Source organism: Podarcis cretensis (assembly GCF_951804945.1).
Source record: "Podarcis cretensis genome assembly, chromosome: 12".
Taxonomy (NCBI): Eukaryota; Metazoa; Chordata; class Lepidosauria; order Squamata; family Lacertidae; genus Podarcis; species Podarcis cretensis.
The window spans coordinates 55,538,913-55,560,481 of record NC_137181.1 but is presented as its reverse complement, the minus strand read 5'-3'; the positions used below and the strand labels follow the sequence as shown (position 1 = coordinate 55,560,481).

At 44.1% G+C, this 21,569-nt stretch overlaps 1 long non-coding RNA gene across 2 annotated transcripts in view; it reads right to left on the bottom strand.

The window, feature by feature from the left end:
- The window catches only part of LOC307199684, a 99,616-nt gene extending 93,473 nt beyond the window's left edge, over positions 1–6,143 (bottom strand). Inside the window, exons 1-2 of one of the 2 annotated variants that reach the window (XR_013832119.1) lie at positions 5,655–6,143; positions 1,659–5,289 (exon numbers count right to left, since the gene is read on the bottom strand). This is a non-coding gene — a long non-coding RNA (uncharacterized lncRNA). Of the gene's footprint in view, positions 1–1,204; positions 5,290–5,654 lie in introns of those variants that run through there. The other variant, XR_013832120.1, reaches the window with a different exon arrangement.
- Positions 6,144–21,569: the final 15,426 nt, after the last annotated feature.

The window sequence follows — 21,569 nt, the reverse complement described above, 5'->3', positions numbered from 1 at the left end:
GCTAACCCAGAAATAGTACCTCGGGTTAAGAACTTTGCTTCAGGATCAGAACAGAAATCATGCTCCGGTGGCGTGGCAGCAGCGGGAGGCCCCATTAGCTAAAGTGGTGTTTCAGGTTAAGAGCAGACCTCCAGAACGAATTAAGTACTTAACCCGAGGTATTTATTTTTAAGTAGCTTTCCACACAGAAACAATGCAAATATTTCCTCTTAAAAAATATTACTGCAGTCAGTATATAAGAGATTTTTTTACAGTGTTTTAACAAAGCCAGCTTTCCATTCCTAAATGCATTTACTTGGAAATTGGTTTACTGACTACTCTGATCTTCAGATTTAATGCTAAAGTTTTTTCCTTACAGTTGTGCTGTTCAGCTTACATTTCTAGTTAACCGGAGGGAATTGAGAGAGAAGCCTTTTCCGTAGACAGTTTGTGGCATTAGAAATTAGTGATAAGAAAGGTGAAGTTACTATGCAGGATAACTAGAATTTAGTTTTCTATAGAGAGACAAAAAATTAAACAGGTTTCAGACTTGAGAGCATCTTTTTAAAAATGCACTCAACAAGATGTTAGATCTTGCTGTATGAAATCTTGTCCTGCTTTAATTAAGCAAAAATTGCAAACTGAAGGAAGTTTATCCTACTTGGTGCTTTGAATGCTGTTCTCTGTATCTATAGGCTTTGAAGCAGACTAGAAGGTTGCCGCTATCAGTACAAGGGGACTTCTTTTCACTGCCCTTCTGGTGGTAACCCTCCATGTCCACTGAAAAGCCCCAAAGCATAGTGGATGGAACAAGGAAGGAAAATTGGGGGGAAACCCCTTCCCTGTATGTGAAAGTGCCTTCAGATCTAAGCTACATTGGTTTCCTAATGTATTGTTTCCACTGGTATCTTTTCCACTAGAGGGAGCCGATGGAAGTTAGCATTTTAACTGAACCACGGCGGCTTTAAAACAATACTCTCGAGTCTGAACCATAAGAGAGTTCATGGAAGAGGGGAAGTTTTGTCTTGCCCAAACTTGCATATAAATCCATTCATGCTTCTTCCCGTAATCTCCAGCTTATGCTTCTTAATTGCTTCATTAAAATATTTTCTTTGAAAATTCATACTTCTACTAAGTACTTGCTTGTCATCTGTACTGAATGCGTTAATGTTCACATTGTTATTTGATAGAAGCAAAGTAGGATGCTATAACTGAATTATTAATTCCCCCCCCCCCAATTATAGGAAGTTGTTTAGTGGGAGCTACTTGAGTGAATATACAAAAGTAGAATATCATGGCCAAAAGACATGTGGCACATGTGCTAAAGAATAGACATGATGAGATTAATTCCATTCTTGCTACAATCCAGTGTATACATAAGGTAAAGGTAAAGGGACCCCTGACCATTAGGTCCAGTTGTGGCCGACTCTGGGGTTGCGGCGCTCATCTCGCTTTATTGGCCGAGGGAGCCGGCGTACAGCTTCCGGGTCATGTGGCCAGCATAACTAGCTGCTTCTGGCGAACCAGAGCAGTGCACGGAAATGCCGTTTACCTTCCCGCCGGAGCGGTACCTATTTATCTACTTGCACTTTGATGTGCTTTCAAACTGCTAGGTTGGCAGGAGCAGGGACTGAGCAACGGGGGGAGCTCACCCTGTCGCGGGGATTCGAACCACTGACCTTCTGATTGGCAAGTCCTAGGCTCTGTAGTTTAACCCACAGCGCCACCCGCGTCCCAGTGTATACATACCTAGGAGTAAATTCCACTGAACTCAACAGGACTTACTTCTGAGCAGACATGCATACGACTGATGTGTCTGTAAGGATTTTACAGAGCATCACATAAGGAATTGGTAACTGCAAGTCATCAACCTTAGCTTTATTTCTACAAACACTTTTGCACCTTATTCTTAAAGTATATTCAAATAAAGACCTCATTTATCCAGAGCACATAAACTTGTTAAAATGACTGTTGCTAAGCCCTTCGACCTTAAAAAGGAACTAATGAAATATGCGAAACCTGCATCTAACTCCCATCCAGCATAAAGCCAAAGCATTTTCAATACAATACTTGACAAATTCTTCGTCCCCAAAGATTACCAGGCCAGCAACTGTGTCTCTCTCCTTAAACGCAATATATGTGCAGTACCATATGACAGGTTACCAGGCAACTGCACAAGCCCAGATGCACTGGGAGTTTCAAAGCAGCTGGTCAGTTGCTTTCAACCAGTGGAAAAGTACAGACTCACATCTGAGCTTGAGCCTTTTTATCAAGTTCATGGCTGATTTCTCTCCTGCCCCCTGATTTCAGCCCTGACTCCAGTAGTAATTGCCCTTTCAGTGGGGGGTAATTTATTAGAATTCCAGCGACATTCTTGAAATAGGCATTTTAAACTTTTGAGATCAAGGTGGCAAGTTATTTTTTGTTCAGTTTTGCATGATGCCACTAGGATAAAGATGATTAACATTGTTTGTTCAATTGTTTCTCTTAAATAGAGTAGCCTATCTTTGTTGCTCTGGTCAAAGGAATTGACTCCTTGGAAGCAGGTAGCAGATCTGCACCCCCCCCCCCGCATGCCTGGATAGCTCAGTTGGTTAGGGTGTGGGGCTGATAATGCCATGGTCACAGCTTTGATCCCCATATGGGACAGTTGCATTTTCCTGCTTTGCAGGGGGTTAGACTAGATCAGGTATCCGCAGCCTGTGGCCCTCCAGATGTTTTGGCCTACAACTCCCATGATCTCTAGCTAACAGGACCAGTGATCAGGGATGATGGGAATTGTAGTCCAAAACATCTGGAGGGCCAAAGGTTGGGGATGCCTGGACTAGATGATGCTCAGGGTCCCTTCCAGTCCTATGACTCCTACGTAAAGCACATCCTCACTCCTGCAGAGAATCCTGAGCCAAAATTCCATCACCATTTGTAAACTATATTTCCCAGGATTCTTTGGGGTCTGGGATGTGCTTTAAATGTATGGTGACTCATATTGTTGGCATGTCACTTGATCAAGCGTGCAGAATTCAATTTGCTCTGTATAATAGAATTGGAGAACTGGAGGGGGTCACATGGGTCATCTAGTCCAAGCCCCCTGAAATGCAGGAATCTTTTTGCACAACGTGGGGCTCGAACCCACGGCCCTGAGATGTAGAGTCTCACGTTCTACCAAAAAGTTACCTAGAAAGCCAGTAGGACATTTTTGGAAGGACAACATTATTTTTAATACCCATGAGATGATATTTTCTGGTATGTGTTTTAATCTACTGGCTTGGACTCGAGTTTTTTAACATGTTTATGTATTTGTACTAGTATGCAAGTTTTACACTTTTTGTGTGTTAACCTATAAAGAATTCAGCCTTCCCTTAGTGCTCCTGGCTGACAATCTCTTAGCTTTCAAAAGCACATAATTTATTCCATCTTAAATCCTATGTTAGGATTGTCTTTCCCCATCCCACATACTCCTTGCCTCTTCTGTTTTCCTTCCTTTCAGACATTTGTTTTAATTATACCCTAGCATCACAGCTTTCACCCTTCATATTCCTTCTTTCTGCTCAGTTTTCCAGTTTACATAGTACACTGCCTCTTCCTATCTACTCCCCACTGTCAACGTATTAGTCTTGTTGCAGGCCAGTTGCTAACCTTTTCCCAATTTACTCATTTCCCTCTTAGCGGCTGTCCAGCTTTCCATGAGTATTACTTCACCTTGAGTTATTGGAATGTTGTGACATCACAGCAGCTTAACCAATGGTTTGAGAGAAGGACCAGCTGAAAAGGAACAGCCAATTGACACTTAATACCAGGAATCCCCAAACTCAGCCCTCCAGATGTTTTGGGACTGCAACTCCCAACATCCCTAGCTAACAGGTCCAATGGTCAGGGATGATGGGAGTTGTAGTCCCAAAACATCTGGAGGGCCAAGTTTGGCCATGCCTGCCTTAGAGGGAATAACAACACAGCTGTATCTTATTGGTCTTTGTGAATAAGTAAAGTGATGCCAATGCATGTGTGAATGATGTTCCAAGACATTGCATAAAGAATTACTGCTAAGCTTATCTACGTCACTTATTTGTGGTTAAATTGCTATGTATCAATAGGAGGTAAAGGTAAAGGGACCCCTGACCCATTAGGTCCAGTCATGGCCGACTCTGGGGTTGCGGCGCTCATCTCGCTTTATTGGCCGAGGGAGCCGGCGTACAGCTTCCGGGTCACGTGGCCAGCATGACTAAGCCGCTTCTGGTGAACCAGAGCAGCGCATGGAAATGCCATTTACCTTCCCGCCGGAGCATTACCTATTTATCTACTTGCACTTTGACGTGCTTTCGAACTGCTAGGTGGGCAGGAGCTGGGACTGAGCAACGGGAGCTCACCCCGTCGCGGGGATTCGAACCACTGACCTTCTGATCAGCAAGCCCTAGGCTCTGTGGTTTAACCCACAGTGCCACCCGCGTCCCTTATGTATCAATAGAAACATGAGGTTAATTCTGAAAATCTCAGCTGCCTTTGGTAGGGAAACATGGAAAAAGTTACCTCCTAAGAGAAAATCATGTGAATGATTCATACTGCCCAGGGGTTTGCAGTGTTAATCAGAACACAGTGACAGGATCTGGTTGTTAGGCTCTGCCAATGTGAGATTTATCCATGTTTGTCCAGGGCGTTGAATTTTCAACTGCTCTTGGGAGGTGGGAGGCTGTATGGAAATAAAGGAGAGCTGAAAATATGGCCTTTTATCACAACAGCCACAAAATATGAGATGTTAGGATGGCGATTTACTGTCTGCAGAGTAATAGACAGCAGCTGTCTGCCTTGCATGTATTTAGCACCAGCTAGCCTAGTAATTGTTGTGGCAGGGTTCCCCAATATACACTGCTTTATGAAAAGAGTAGTCCGCAATGTTCATCACTTGGTTAAAACAAAAATCTTTATATAACATGACAGGGTGGGATTTACACTGTCTAGTTACTGATCAGTAAGAGAGATGAGAACACTTTCTGAGAAGAGAACACTGGGTGAAAATGATGCTGTTATGCAACTACTTTTTCTGGTGCAGAGAAAATGTAAGATAGAATTGGCTTCGCAGTATGAAATACTTGACAGGAGCTAATGGTTTCTATGACGAAATAAAAACATGTCTGCTAATAGAGTGGCATTTAAGTCTATATTTCTTCAAGGAACATTGAGGGTAGTAATGGATTATGTTTCGTTTTGTGGTGGGATACAATTTTAAACAATACATGGAATCTAACTGCATTTCCAGTCACTTTACACTACACTAGGTTCTCCTCAAATAAGTCCACATTGTGAGATAGGGTCTCCCTGAATGCAGGGTGTTATGTACTGAGTTGAATAGGATCCAAAATGCAGCAGTCTGATTGGTCCTAGAACAATAGGATCCAAAATGCAGCAGTCTGATTGGTCCTAGAACAATAGGATTCAGAATGCAGCAGTCTGATTGGTCTGCAGGAGCCACCCAATCCAGCTCCAGATGGAAGTGAATCCACAACCTGATTGGCCTACAGGAGAATTCTGGAATTAGCCAATCACGTGCAGCCCATTGCGTAAATAATGTATATAAAGCAGATACTTTGATGGGACTTTCATTCCTCTTCACCACTATGAGCTGAATAAAGAGCATGAAATCCACTCTCGACTCTGAGTATATTTCACAGGGAGAACCTGACATTTCTGTAGAGATGACTCTTTCAAAACAATGTTTATTTTCAGTTGCCTGAAAACTATTATATGGTGATTCCTTTACTTACCCAGTTTAATTATCAATATACAATATTTAACTGGATAATTAGCAACGGAATAACCATTTCGTCTAGTAACTTCTCTGTAATATATATTTTGTTTATAAAACTTTACACTTATTAAAAGATGGTCTTTCCTATATTAAAAAATCATTACCATTCATTATGAGCTTATCCATTGGGAATTAATTGTTGCATGAACACAACCGGTGTCTGTATTAAGCCAGGGGAGCACTTGTCTCTTTGCAAAATATTTTCCTGTCCTATTGACGTTGTTTAGTGATTGAAGAAAACCCTCAAAGGAGTTATGAGTAAATGGACATCTTGAATTCAACTAAAACTGTAATTTCTTTCTGCAAACCCCAAACAGGAAATGTATCTCTGGCAGATGTCTTCCTTCAAATAAAGTAAATGTGTTTCAACAGTCTTGAGGCTTTGCTGTTTTATGGAATTGTGCTTTCAGCAAGCACTTAATTTGGTTTTCTTTTTCTTTTTTTGGTGGTTGGATATAGTCCAGAACTAAAAGTCATAAGGTTTATATCGTAGGTGCAAACAATGAACACTAGCTCATAACTCACTAAAATGTCAGGGCGTTTGCCTCCAGAAACTGAAATAACAACTTTCCATGTTTCACATGCTGTACGGCTGGTTCTCTACATTGTGTGGGGCACAAAGGAGTTATATTTCCTAGTGGGCAGAGGATTAGCAGTGTTCTGAAAACAAGGTGGTTAGCTTTGAAATGCTTGAGGGCGGTGATGGGGAAATGTGCAGCTTGTTTCAAAAGCTGTGGGTCCCTTTCGGAACAGAGGGTCTATAAGAAGCAAGGCCTTTTGGAACGAGCTGATGAAGCTGCTAAATTAATGTGGGAGGTTTAGCAAAGTGTGTCTGTGTGCAGTGAGAACTGCAATACAGGAGGGACCCCTGGGAGATGTGTTATACCACTATTTACACTGTAGAAAGAGGTAGGGCCCCTTCCACCTTGTGAGACACCCATTGGTGGGGGTTCAGACATTACAGTGCAGTATTTTGCATACTCTCCAACATTCTTCTGATGAAAATAGGGGTGTCCTCTTCAATAATATTTTTTTAAAAAAAATAATCTTTATTAATTTAAATTACACACATATACAAAGAATTTACAATCTCACACTACAAAAAGAAAATTAAAGAATTAAGAAAAAAGAAAAGAAGAAAATACAGAAAAAAGAAAGAATAAAAAGATTTACGTGCATAAAAAACCTTAATCTTCCTAATTAATAACTTAAATAAACACTTAAATAAAAAAGACTTCAGACAAAATGAGTCTTCCAATCATTCTCATTGTACTGTTTATACTGTCATCGTTTTTTCCGCACAGTTTTATATTCTTTTCTGTCTACTCCACAAATGGTAGTTGTTGTGTTTACAAGTATTACTCAAGTTCTGCTGATATGGTGTGGTTGGTACAATATGATCTTGTTCTATTCAATAATAATGAGTGTGATTATTCCTTGCCCATCTGACTGGGTTGCCCCAGCCACACTGAGCAGATTCCAACATATAAAAATACTAATAAAACATTAACCATTTTTTAAAAAAACCTTCCCTATACAGGGCTGCCTTGAGATGTCTTCTAAAGGTTGTATAGTTACTTATCTCCTTGGCTCGGGGGCTGCGTAACTCCATACCCTCCAACATTTCTCCGATGAAAATAGGGGCGTCCCAAGGAAAAGTGGGACATTCTGAGTTCTAATCAGAAACTGGGACTGCTTCAGTAAAGCCGGGACCGTCCCTGGAAAATAGGGACACTGGAAGGGTTGGGTTTTGCCTACCCATGTAGCAGTGAATGATAGCCATTCACTTATGCGGAAGAATGAGGTGTACTTGTGTCTTGAACCCTTGGGGAAAAAGCAGAAGCTAATCCTATTCCTGGTGACTCAGGCACTGGAGAATCAAGTTACAGATAGGTAGCCGTGTTGGTCTGCCATAGTCAAAACAAAATAAAAAAATTCCTTCCAGTAGCACCTTAAAGACCAACTAAGTTAGTTCTAGGTATGAGCTTTCGTGTGCATGCACACTTCTTCAGATACACTGAAACAGAAGTCACCAGACCCTTCTATATAGTGAGAAGGTGGGGAGGGGTATTACTCAGGAGGGTGGTGGGAATGGGTGATTGGCAGATAGCTGTGATGAGCCTGTTGATGACTCTGAACGACTGCAATAGGTCTTACAGGAAAAAGCAAGGGGTGAGAAGGTGAAAAATGGCTTTGTCATGTATAATGAGATAAGAATCCAATGTCTTTGTTCATCAAATGCCAACAGTGTCCTTCAGCTCTCTATATGGGACAAATAGGCCAAACCTTACGCCAAAGGATAAACGGACATAAATCTGACATCAGGAATCACAAGACAGAGAAACCAGTAGGAGAACACTTCAATCTCCCAGGACATTCTACACAAGATCTCAAAGTAGCTGTTCTATTACAAAGGAATTTCAGAAATAGACTGGAAAGAGAAGCTGCTGAATTGCAACTTATTACCAAACTTAAAACCATGGAGAGACCTGGTCTGAACAAAGACATTGGATTCTTATCCCATTATACATGACAAAGCCATTTTTCACCTTCTCACCCCTTGCTTTTTCCTGTAAGACCTATTGCAGTCGTTCAGAGTCGTCAACAGGCTCATCACAGCTATCTGCCAATCACCCAATCCCACCACCCTTCTGAGTAATACCCCTCCCCACCTTCTCACTATATAGAAGGGTCTGGTGACTTCTGTTTCAGTGTATCTGAAGAAGTGTGCATGCACACGAAAGCTCATACCTAGCACTAACTTAGTTGGTCTTTAAGGTGCTACTGGAAGGAATTTTTTTATTTTGTTTTGGAGAATCAAGGTTATTGCGATCAGCGCAGGACATTGTTCAATTTCTGTGTGGGGTTTCTTGATTACACTGGCCTGTGATGAAACTGGCACAAGCTCTCTAGACATGGGCATAGTCAGGATTTTTTTGGGAGGGGGCAGAATCTCAGATTTCTACAGTGGTACCTTGGGTTACATATGCTTCAGGTTACAGACGCTTCAGGTTACAGACTCCGCTAACCCAGAAATAGTACCTCGGGTTAAGAACTTTGTTTCAGGATGTGAACAGAAATTGCGCGGCAGCAGCAGGAGGCCCCATTAGCTAAAGTGGTACCTCAGGTTAAGAACAGTTTCAGGTTAAGAACGGACCTCCGGAACGAATTAAGTATGTAACCAAAGATACCACTGTATTGATTTTTGTTGATGGGGGGGGGGAGGGCAGCTGTCCCCTGGCTACGCCCATGTCTCTAGGTATGTAAAGTAAGTGGTATGATGTTTGTGACATGATTCAGGGCAGCATTTGAAACAACCTCATCTTCCAAAGGGAGGAGCAAACAAAGTTGGTCATGGTTTGCTGTATGTAGTCCAAAGCCTAGACCTAGACTGTGTTCCTTTACAGTCACCAGCTAAGTTGAAATTCAAAAGAATGTTCATTGATTCTGGCCAGGCAACCCCTGTACTTTTGCTGCTCCCACTGCCACCAGGGCTTTTGTTTACTGCTGCTTTTTCCTGAGGCAAGGAAGCAAGTTTTAGCCTCTGCTTTAATGGATACAGCCAAACTTTGGTTGTCGAATGTAATCTGTTCCGGAAGCCTGTTTGGCTTCCAAAACGTTTGACAACCAAGGCGTGGCTTCCGATTGGTTGCAAGAGCTTCCTGCACTCAAGCGGAAGCTGTGTTGGACGTTTGGCTTCCGGAAATTGTTCAAAAACCAGAGCATTTCCTTCCGCGAGCTGAAATGTACAATAACAGAGGCATTCGGGAACCAAGGTTTGACTGTACCATTTTGGATAAAGATGGAGGACTGAACCTTTCAATACAGTGGTACCTCAGGTTACATACATTTCATGTTACATACGCTTCAGGTTACAGACTCCGCTAACCCAGAAATATTGCTTCAGGTTAAGAACTTTGCTTCAGGATGAGAACAGAAATTGTGCTCCGGTGGCTCGGCAGCAGTGGGAGGCCCCATTAGCTAAAGTGGTGCTTCAGGTTAAGAACAGTTTCAGGTTAAGAACGGACCTCTGGAATGAATTAAGTACTTAACCCGAGGTACCACTGTACTGCATTGAGTTTTTGGTTTCTTAGATTTCCCCAGCAATGTGGTTTCTTTCCTTTTTGCACAGGCTTCTGGGGAAAGAACTCAACTAATGCAAAAGCAGTTTCTTTCTCACAATCATTGCAAATGGTCTCATGGATTGCACCTGTGTTGTGTCATGTGTGCCAGGGTGTCAAGGTGATTCTGTTGCCTTGCTAATTAGAACTGACCTGCCTCAGCTGTGGAGCCACAGACACACACAAACACACTCAGTTCTGGAGTGTAACTTCTGGCTGGCTTAGAAGACACTGGCCTGTTGCCAGGTCAAAGCCTAAAAGTATTCTATATTTCTTTGTGCAAGGCCCAACATTTTAGTTTTGAAGTTTGCGCAACACATCTGTTGCTGGGCATTTCATCTTAGTTTTGGACGTCCAACTTCATTCCTGCAATCTGTGCTGCCTTCTGCCTTCTGTGGGGTTGTTGCTCTATTGGTGAAGAACAGTTGAGACAAGGTAGTTTTATTGATTTGTAACTTCAAATTATATTTTTATATTTCTTTCCTGTATTCTCCAACTATATTTTCCTATTGACTTACAGGCTCTAGGCTTCATATGCTGCTGTTTTAATTATTATTAATAAAATAGAAAGGTAAAGGTACCCCTGACCATTAGGTTCAATTGTGTATGACACTGGAGTTGCATGCTCATCTCGCTATAGGCCAAGGGAGCCGGCGTTTGTCTGCAGACAGCTTCCGGGTCATGTGGCCAGCATGACTAAGCCGCTTCTGGTGAAACCAAAGTAGCACATGGAAATGCCATTTACCTTCCTGCCAGAGCAGTACCTATTTATCTACTTGCACTTCGAAGTGCTTTCAAACTTCTAGCTTGGCAGGGGCAGGGACCGAACAACAGGAGCTCACCTCGTTGCGGGGATTCGAACCACCAACCTTCTGATTGGCAAGCCCTAGGCTCTGTGGTTTAGACCACAGCGCCACCTCTTCAATTTTATTGTGGTTCCTTGGACTGATCTTCGGTTATTAAGCCAGCGACTTAGCCTTTTGGTCAAACCCGCTACTGTAGTTTGTGGGGTGGTTTTCTGCTTTAGGCTTCAGAAGCAAAAAAAATGACATTTTAAGAACTTGCTTATTGGAATCTTAAGGACATTCAGTAAAGTCTGTGAGTCTCCTGACTCAGGCTGGTCAAACTACAGGAGTGGTGACAGTTGTACTACCTCACAGGGCTGGTTTTCAGCTCTGGTCAGTTGACACCATTTGAACCAACAAGAACACTGGGTTGTTGTTTGGCTCAGATACTTCATATCCCCCCTACCAGTAACCTCTGTAACAGATCCTGCAACCCTTCTCCAGTTTATTAAATGCAAGCTCTGAAGAAAGCACCACAGAGCAAAACCCAACAGTTTCAATCAATAGGGCAAGGCTGTACCATTATAAAGAAGAAGAAGAAGAGGAAGAAGAAGAGGAGGAGGAGGAGTAGGAGTTTGGATTTGATATCCCGCTTTATCACTACCCGAAGGAATCTCAAAGCAGTCAACATTCTCCTTCCCCTTCCTCCCCCACAACAAACACTCTGTGAGGTGAGTGGGGCTGAGAGACTTCAGAGATGTGTGACTAGCCCAAGGTCACCCAGCAGCTGCATGTGGAGGAGCGGGGACGCGAACCTGGTTCACCAGATTACGAGTCCACCGCTCTTAGCCACTACACCACACCACAAGAGAGTTTCCAAACAAAATAAACATTTTAAAAATGCGAGGGCCTTGAGATTTAAAGCCCACACACCCATTCTCACTTAGGGGCATTTACTCTATGTACAATAAAAATTGAAGATGGGGGCCCTTCCTGTTGTTCCACTCTCAGCAAGAAGCTACACAAATCCTCTTGGTGAGGAGGATGAGGGAATGGCTAGTGGGCAATATGTCGACATAGGAGCAGATGTTCCTGCTATTTCTCTGTTCTGTGGTTGGCACAGAATCATAGAACCGCATCATAGAATCACAGAACTGCAGTGGATTCTAGATAAGTCCCACCTGCCAACAGGGCAGTCCGTCCCATTTTGCCGCTTGAGGAAAGTGCAGTGCTGTCTTGCTGCTGCAGTGCCACCTCTTGCTGAAGCATCCCTTACCTAGCTTGCGTGGTGGTAGCAAGAATCAGCCATGACAGCAGGTTCCAGTAGTATCTTGTGAGCACTTGCGGGGCACTACCTCGGGGCTCCTGCTGCCTGAGGCAGCTGCTTCACTCTGCCTCATGGGTGGGCCGGCTCTACCTGCCAGGATTTTTCAGTTGGTTAAAAGCTGCTTGAGTAGGTAAAGCAATTTAATTGGTGGGCAGCCCATGTTAAATGGCAGTAGCAGTGATCGCCTCATACGGGTTGCTTTATGAGAAAAACAAATGTTGCTGCAAAAATTTGACCTTTTCCTGTTAGGCAAAGATCATAAGATGACCCAGATGGTCGCCAGATTCTGCGTACAGATCTGCAGGCACAGACCATCCTCTGACCCAAACTAGTTCATTAAGAAAATCCCCAAATTTGATTCCATGGGTGACTCTGGGTCATCTCTTTGCGGTAGGTTATCTTAAAGTTTTAAGTGTCTATACGTTTATCGCACTTATAAATTTTAAGTTTATTGTTGTACATTGTTTTAAATGTTTGTTTTCCTTCTGGGATTGTACCCCCAGGTGTGTTGCTGCTTGCTAGATGGTCTCGGCAATGGTGAGTGCCATCAAGCCGAAATAATAATAATAATAATAATAATAATAATAATAATAATAATAATAATTATTTGTATCCTGCCCTCCCTGGCCGAGGCCGGGCTCAGAGTGGCAAACATCATAAAAACAACACAATAAGCATAAAAACAGACATCAATTAATTAAAATACATCTTAAAATTAATTCAGACCAGTTAAAATCTGGGCAGGTGGCAATAAGAGAGTGGTTAATAATTTAAAATACACATGTCAAAACATGCAGCTTGTTTCCACCTCCCCCACTCCCACTTATAATAAGGAAGCCCCATTTTTTAATCACCAGCAAAGTGGCATCTCCTGGGATGAAAGGATTCTTTTTTGCCACCTATCATGTTATCTCTCATGATGCTAGTCTGTGTTTCTTCCCTTCGGGAAAAGCCCCAGAGACAGACACTGGAGACATAGATCTGCAAAGGAAAGCAGCACGTCTGTGCTTTGTTTTGTATCTTAGGCTGAGTGCATTAGCATTGTTTATATGTTCACATAAGGGACAATTCCATTAGCAGTGGAAACTCCCTGTGATGATGTCAGTGGGGCCGAGTTGCCTTGGATAACAGCGTGGCAATAGGATAAAGTTTATTCCAATATGGCGAGGGTTGGTGGTGGGGAACTTTTCCCAAAGCACACCTGTACTGGCCATGCCTCACACCTGCCTTCTTTGGGTTTGTCTAACAGTGCTTCCCAAACTTGGGTCTCCAGATGATTTTTGGACTACAATTCCCACCATCCCTGACACTGGTCCTGCTAGCTAGGGATGGTGGGAGTTGTAGTCCAAAAAACCCAAGTTTGGGAAACCCTGCTCTAGAACAATGGTCCTCAAAGGGTTTGGCACGCCACACTGGTGGGGCAGGAGAGGATACCAAGTATGGCAGGAAGACTCAAGGACAATCAAAGAAACATTTAAATATTTCAGTGTAGTGTAGCGAGGTATAGTATAGTAACAAAATGTTTTTTATCTGCAGAATATGGATCGATAGTCAAGAGCACTAGCTATTTTTCTACAGTTCTCCACAACGTATTGTTGTGAACAGGGATTTCCAACTGACAAATATGAAAAATCAGAAAAAGAGGAAGTACTCTTTGTGTCAATGAGGAAATGAGAGCTGGTTTGTCTCAAATTAGACCTAATATAAATGAGATACAAAAGCAAGCTCAGTCATCTCACTGAGCTTGTATACATTCTTAAGGCACATATCTAAGAGGCTTGTTTATAATTATGTTTTATGTTCTTATGTAGGTGCATTGTTTATGAATGTCCCATGATCATATTATAAAGTCCTTGTGTTTTGTGTTATAAATCCCATACATGTTGACTCTAACTAAATTCAATAGGACTTGCTCTTGACAGATTGCAGGAGTTATCCAACATGATGCCCTCTGTATAGGACAGCATCCTAAGGCTTCAGACCCAAACATGCTAACTCATGCATAAGCCCCCCTCTTGAACACAATGAGACTGAGTTACTTAGGATTGTACTGTTGCAATTGTCCCGCTTGGACTACTGCAATGCACTCTACGTGGGGCTACCTTTGAAGGTGACTCGGAAACTACAACTAATCCAGAATGCGGCAGCTAGACTGGTGACTGGGGGCGGCGGCCGAGACCACATAACACCGGTCTTGAAAGACCTACATTGGCTCCCAGTACGTTTCCAAGCACAATTCAAAGTGCTGGTGTTGACCTTTAAAGCTCTAAACGGCCTTGGCCCAGTATACCTGAAGGAGCGTCTCCACCCCCATCGTTCTGCCCGGATGCTGAGGTCCAGCGCCGAGGGCCTTCTGGCGGTTCCCTCATTGCGAGAAGCAAAGCTACAGGGAACCAGGCAGAGGGCCTTCTCGGTAGTGGCACCTGCCCTGTGGAACGCCCTCCCATCAGATGTCAAAGTGATAAATAACTACCTGACATTTAGAAGACATCTTAAGGCAGCCCTGTTCAGGAAAGTTTTTAATCTGTGATATTTTAGTGTATTTTTGGTTTTTATGGAAGCCACCCAGAGTGGCTGGGGAAACCCAGCCAGATGGGCGGGGTACAAATAATAAATTATTATTTTTATTATTATAATATGGCAGAAAAGGGCACGGATGCTAAAGAGAGTTGCATGGATAGCTATAATTGCTACATTTTTGTTATGGAAATTTCCACAGCACTTATGCTACCCAGGAAAAACAGATGTAATGCGTAAGTGAATAAATAATATGCATTTATATTAGCCATCGCACATCAGCCAGCCAACCTAATACATATACACAGCATTGCATGTTGGCGTAGGCAAGACTGTAATCATATATTTCCCTTCTTGGAAATTAGCAGAGATTAGCCCCTTAGCAGAGATGAAGTGTTGTATTACAGTAATTATGACTTAACATAATCCTCAGATTTTCTATGAAATGCTAGGAAGGCCACAAGTGAGACTTTCCTGAATGTTCAGCTTTGCAGGGCGAGCAAAGATCCAGGAAGGCTGAAATTATAAAGCGAAAAGTGTGAGGGTGTTTGTTGCTCCTCAAAAGGGAATAAGAAAATCTGTTTGGTGCCTTTGTCAACTCCACTGAAAGAAGAGGAGGTGAGCCACTCAGTTTAACCCCTTCTAGCACCTCCTGCTTTTTCATAAGCTCTCCTTAATAAAAGCCTTGCAACAGACAAGCAGTCCTTGAAGCACAGCAGAGAAATCAGTGGAGTGGTGAACATCATTGTTTGTCTACCCTCTTTTGTGGGAACGTTGAGGATAGTAGGAGAGGATATATTGATTAAATATTATCGTTCCTCCGTTACGCTAGTGAGCTACAGTAGTAGTACAGAGTACAGAACACATTCCCTTGTACATAGCAGAAAGCTAGTTGATAGATTCATTAGAACCATTTGAGTTAAACAATCCAGTCTGGCTTGTTCAGATTGGACTGTTCCTGATAAAGCCCCTTTAAGGTAAAGGAAAAGGGACCCAAGACTGTTAAGTCCACTCGAGGACGACTCTGGGGTTGCGGCGCTGATCTCGCTTTACTGGCCAAGGGAGCTGGCGTTTGTCTGCAGACAGCTTCCGGCTCATGTGGCCAGCATGACTAAACTGCTTCTGGCAAACCAGAGCAGCACATGGAAATGCCGTTTACCTTCCCACTGGAGTGGTACCTATTTATCTACTTGCACTTGACGTGCTTTCGAACTGCTAGGTTGGCAGGAGCTGGGACCAAGCAACAGGAGCTCACCCCATCGCGGGGATTCGAACTGCCGACCTTCTGATTGGCAAGCTCTAGGCTCTGTGGTTTAGACCACAGCACCACCCTTTAGTTCCCTCTTAAAAATAATGAAACAACAGCCTTCTTTTAGAAAGTAATTATAAGGTTTACTTACATTCAGTTCACAGTGTGATCCTGAAGGAAGGCTCTAGCTTTTAGTTACAGTTACAAAGAAAGGTGTGGGTTTATCCTCTTGTGAGGGATGAGCACATATGCTGCTGGCTGAGAGCTGGTACACAGTAAAAGCATCAAGAAAGTCGAGAGGAATAGCATCAAGAGGAAGAGAGAGCACCAGGAGGAAGATGGCTGCGTGGCAAGCCCCTTTATAGGGTCTGTCAGGGTCATACGCAGGGGGAGGATGTTCCAGACCAGGTGAGACAGGAAGTCCTCCTGACTAGAGCAACATTCCCCTGTGTGTCCCCTCTGGGCAAACAGGAAATGCTGTATTTGACTGCTTTTGTGATGTTACATCCCCCACTTTTGGTCCCGAGGCCAAACCCAATGTTACATGAGGTGTTCTGCAGCCACTGAAAAGGGCAGTTGCACCATTTGTTCCTCCTCTGTACCATCTAGACAACTTTACTTATGTCATGGCTTCATAAGGTTGGAAATAGCATTCTGTTTTGGTTCTCTCAGTTTCCCATGCTTCTAACCTTAAATTCACTTCTCCAAATCGGCAGCAATTCACAATTTATTTTAAAGAAAAAACCTAATGAAAATTCATCAGCCTCTTAGTGCAATTTTCTCCTGATAAACATATGCAGCTTTGACCAATGCACACACATTTTTTTTTGCAAGCAATTTCCTCATATAAATTCATTTTTGGAAACGTTGGTTGGAGAATTGGATTGCAAAATTCAAATAAGTACAAATTTTGAAGAATGGCTGCGTTTTGGCATGCATATTGTTTTGGAATTTGATAGATTAAACATAGACACAGAGTTTAGGGTCTCCTCCTCCATCTCTATGTCATCGTGATGTTAAGTGTTTCCCCACTCCCTACGGGAGGCATCCAGTGATGACAACAGGGTGTGAAATGCAATACAGTGTAATGTAATGCAATTAAGCAAGTTCTGCTACATGTTATGAAAGGAGATAGGAAGTGAGATACATTTGCTGTTTTCAGCAGCTGTGAATTTCATGTAAATATCAGGCTTGGTCTGCAGGAACCGCTATTATTTGGGACAGGATGTTGGGTGATGTGAGATATGGGCCTAATTAAATATACGTATGTATGTTGGACTGTCTTTATACACTGTCTTTGTTCACAGTCAAGTCTGACTGATTGTCATATTTGGTAGTGTCCCCCAATGTCAGGTTGGCCAATGACTTGGTTGCAATGGTGCTTCCTTCCCTCACAGCACGTTGCACATCTCATTTATGGGAATTACCACGAGATGTTCATTCTGCAAACAGCTCTGTGCTTGTGGCAGGCTGTGACTTGGGATTGTATCAGTTGACTTGCAGAGATGATCGTGGACGGAAGTGCAACTTCATACTAGGAGGCTAGACTCTTTTATTTGCAGAATAAGAGTTGGAAGATGTCCAAACAGAGGGTGGGATTGGGGTGAGGCAGATGGAAAGGAACATTCTCTTGACCCCTCCTTCTCTGCACGTACCAGGTGTACATATGCCTGTAACTCTGGATAATTATTTGTTCATCTGATGAAATGGTGCAGGAAAACATATGTTACAGTAGACATGCTAGTCTTAAAAGTGCCACAAGACTCTGTGGTTGGGTTGCCCATGCTGGTCTTGAACATGGATCAAGGTCTAAACTGCCTCCACTGAAAGGTGTTGTGTCAGAGGAAGCATCTGTGGTGTTGGTCTCAAGTGGTAGTTTTGTGCAGGCAAGTCGCTTGTTCATATTGGTGTGTTTGACATACATGCATGTTCAAATCCACTCTGTGGCAGAGACGAGAATGAAGAAACATCAGCAGATGAGCTGATGAGAGAGAGGAAAAGTAGGTGCATCTTTTAGTTGAGTCAGTGCTTGTTTACAATGTCAGGATACAAATATTGTTACTTGCTTTAGAGATTGCATTGCAGAATATTTTGCCAATCTCTTTGGTAACTTATTGGTCACTCTGTGTCACTATATGTAACTATTATATACACTCATGAAAATAACAATTACAGTTTCCCTCTGTCCCTCCCCATAACAACGCCGGCTACATCCAGTTGTTCCCTGAATTTTTCCTGGTTTTGCTTACTCTCAGTTTGCTTCAACCTGCAATTCATATCCCCTCAAACATGTAAACAAACCAGGTCATGAAAATGACTCAGAGGTTTGTTAGCCCCGTATGACAGATTGTATAAACAGGCCCTCCTACAGCTGCACACAAATGAACTGTGCATGTGTGTCAGGATGGGATAAGATGGATGTAGATAGAGATTTGTATTTTGCAGTAGCTTGCTCAAAGAAACAATTAATCAAAAGTGACTGCAAGCCTGAAAATGAGCTACATAGACATTTATTTGAAACCTTAATATATCTACATCTCCATTAGGGCTCAGTCCCACAACCTGGGATCTCCATTAGGGCTCGGTCCCATAACCTGTTCTGTGGTACTAGATTCTCAGAAATTATAAAGAGTAGAACGTATGCAGAATGTTTACCTCTTAGTTAGCAAATGACCCCAAGCAGCTCCCGTATATGAGGATTGGAGAAACGGCTCCCCAAGCTGAGGGTATGAGGCTCACATACTTATATGAGAAGCAAATGGCTGAGTTCAGTTCAGCCATGAAGACCAGGCCCTCTGAGGACCATAGTGACCTGGGCCACTTCTGGCTTCTGTCAAAAATAAATAAAAAATATAAAATGACAACACAAAAAACCAAAATAAGGCAGGAAACATGAGTGAGTGGTTTGATCTGAGAGGGCTTGTTCACCTCAGTCTAAACTTGTGCCATCAGAACCGATATATATATCATTAATATTATGGCTATTTTTGCCGCTCCAAACTGAGTGTGTGTGCATGCCACAGTTTGGTCCAGTGCAGATAAAAAAAGTTGTGAAACTTACCAAGTGCCAACAATAAATGACAAGAGTCTAAAGTTGAGGCCCTATTTGAGCTTGATGCACTGGGGGAGGAAGAGGAGTGCGGGGGTAGCGCACCACCCCCGGCAGCGCGATCCTGGTGGAGTGCCATCGCGGCTGCCCCCCTGCCCGCGCTGGGTGCCACACCCCCACAGAAGGCATGCCAGGCCCCCAGGACGCACACCATGCCCCCGGGATGCACGCAAGACCCGCCCCCGCCTGCTCTCCACCCCCCAGTGCCAGAGCATGAAGCTCCGCAGGTGGCTTGATGTTCTGGTCCAAATGACTCTTCCGCCAACACTTGAAAGAGCGAGGGAGAAGAAGCACGCAGAGGAAGCAAAAAAGTAGACCTGCAGCTTCAAATGGTAAAAAGCAAATCAGCTTGTTATGATTTGCAATAGGAGCCAAGGTCCCTTCATCTCTCCCCATAAAATATTTGAGGGGGCCAACCCCCCCCACAAGTCGATGGGCATTGTCATTCAAATACTGTGTGTGCCACATCATGTGATCGATTATGTAGGGTGGGGCTTACCTGCTCACCCTCCCCCCCAATATTTTATTCAAGTTGGCACCCCTGCACATCACAGCAAGCAGTTACAAAGTCCTATCCACTTAGTGAGATTAGATGAATGGATATCTTATAGACACAGACTATGTATCGACAAATATTATGACATTTGGAAAGCTTTTGTATATAAAAAGTAGGTTATAAATAAATGTATTAGAATAGTAATTTCATTCATATACCTCTGTATTAGACTGGTATGTACAGAATTATAGTGTTTCTATGCACCGTTTGTTTTTCATTTTTAAAAAACCTTTTTAGCTGAAATGTTTTCAATAAAATAACAAAATAATAATAAAAACGATTAGACTATGGAGCCGGTAAGCCAGGCTAGGTCTTCTTCTTTTTTAAAAAGAGAAAAATATTTTTCAGATTCTGACTGCAACCCCTTCTTCTGCCGAGCAAGCTAAGTTGGAACAACTTTGTCCACCGGCTCAGCAAGCAGCGCCTCTGAGCGCCGAGGGGGCGGCCCTTTGCGCGCTGGCACCACCAGTGGGACGTCCAAAAGCGCGTGGGGTGGGGGGTAGCAGCCTGCCGGTTTCCGCGCACTCGCGCGCAAGGCAGAGCTTGGCGCCGAAGCTGTCCAGAAGAACCCGGGAGTTGCGTTTGCCGAGCGAGGCAAAGGCGGAGCGAGCGCGGACGGGGCGCCTGCCTACCTACCTACCTACCTGCCTTGGCCGCGGACCCGGGCGCTCAGTTCTTCCCCGCGGAGCCATGGGCTCCATCGCCTCCGCGCTGACGCGCTCGCGCAACGCCGTGGTCCAGGTGCGCTCGGAGCCGTCGGGGGCTCCGCCGGCGGCCGGCAGCAAGCCGCGCGCGCCCCGGAGCAAAGGGGCGAGCAAGGCGGCCACCGCTGCCGCGCCTGCCCGCCGCCCGCCGCCAGCTCCGGGCGCCTGGGAAGGGAGCGACCGGCCGGGCCAGGCGGAGCACAAGGAAGCCCGCCAGGAGCTGTCCGTGGTGCTGAAGCGCCCCGAAGAGGAACAGGGACCGGCCGGGCTGGCCTTGCCCCTCAATCCCCGCCGCTGCCGGAGCGCCTGTGAGTATTTGACGATTGTGCCTCGCTCCTTCTCTCTCTCTCTCTCTCTCTCTCTCTCTCTCTCTCTCTCTCTCTCTCTCATCCTATGCGCCTCTCTCTGCTACCCTCGCGCTTCAATCGGAGCCACTCCACGGACCTCCCCGCTCAGGACTTTTGAATCTGCTCGGCTTTCTGAGTCGGGCAAAACTTGCTTGGAAGTTTAGTTGAGAGAGACAGCGGTAACCGAGGTGACTGGGTTGAAACCACTTCAGGCAGAGGAAAGCGCAGCACTCTCCAACGCTGTGACATGGCAAGCGGCGCCGGCTGAAATCCCCTTCCCCTGTATCAAAGGATAGTTGCATTTTTTTAATAGTTTAACATCTGGTTATTCAAGCAGCTCAGAGTGGCACTGTAGCCTCTCAACAGCTCTGCGGAGCTAAGTTATAGTTTCAAGGTCCGCTCGCTGCCGAATGGAGGTTTGTATCTGGGTTTGCTGCCCAGCGCTCCGTGGTGTGGTTGTACCTGATGGTGTCCTTTTGCACGCACTAAAGTGATATATATTTGTTTCTGCAGAGCAATGCAGGGCAGGAGGGGTGGTCCCTGCCCAGAAAATGTGCAGACTATATCTGGCACAGGGGAGACAGCAGAGGAAGTGCAGGCAGGAGTAAACAATAGGAGGAAACGCGTGCAATAAGCCTTCGTTACAATAGGGCTTGGATGTTGATTCAACAGTTTTGGCCGTCAGCAGCCTCACAGCATACCTTCTAGCAGTTTGCAAGCTGAGGCATGAGGATAGGTGACAATGAAGCTGTGACTTACAGCATGTTCTTCCAGGAAGACCTTTCAATGCAAAACCGTGCCCCTTCACTCCCCCAGTCAGAGAATACATAAGCATACTGTCCCTTGCATTTCAAATACTCGTTCATTTTTTAAATGCTTGATTTAATTTCTTTGGTACCTCTCCCATCCCCATCCCAACCATGGTTGGGTGGAGACAGGATGGCAAGAGACCATGGTTATGTTATGCTGTGTATAAATGAATGTTGCTTGAGCTGTTAGCAAATGACTGCCGTGTGTTTAGAGAAACAATAATTTAAGGGGTGGGAGGAGGGAAAGAATGAGCTTTTAAAAGCCC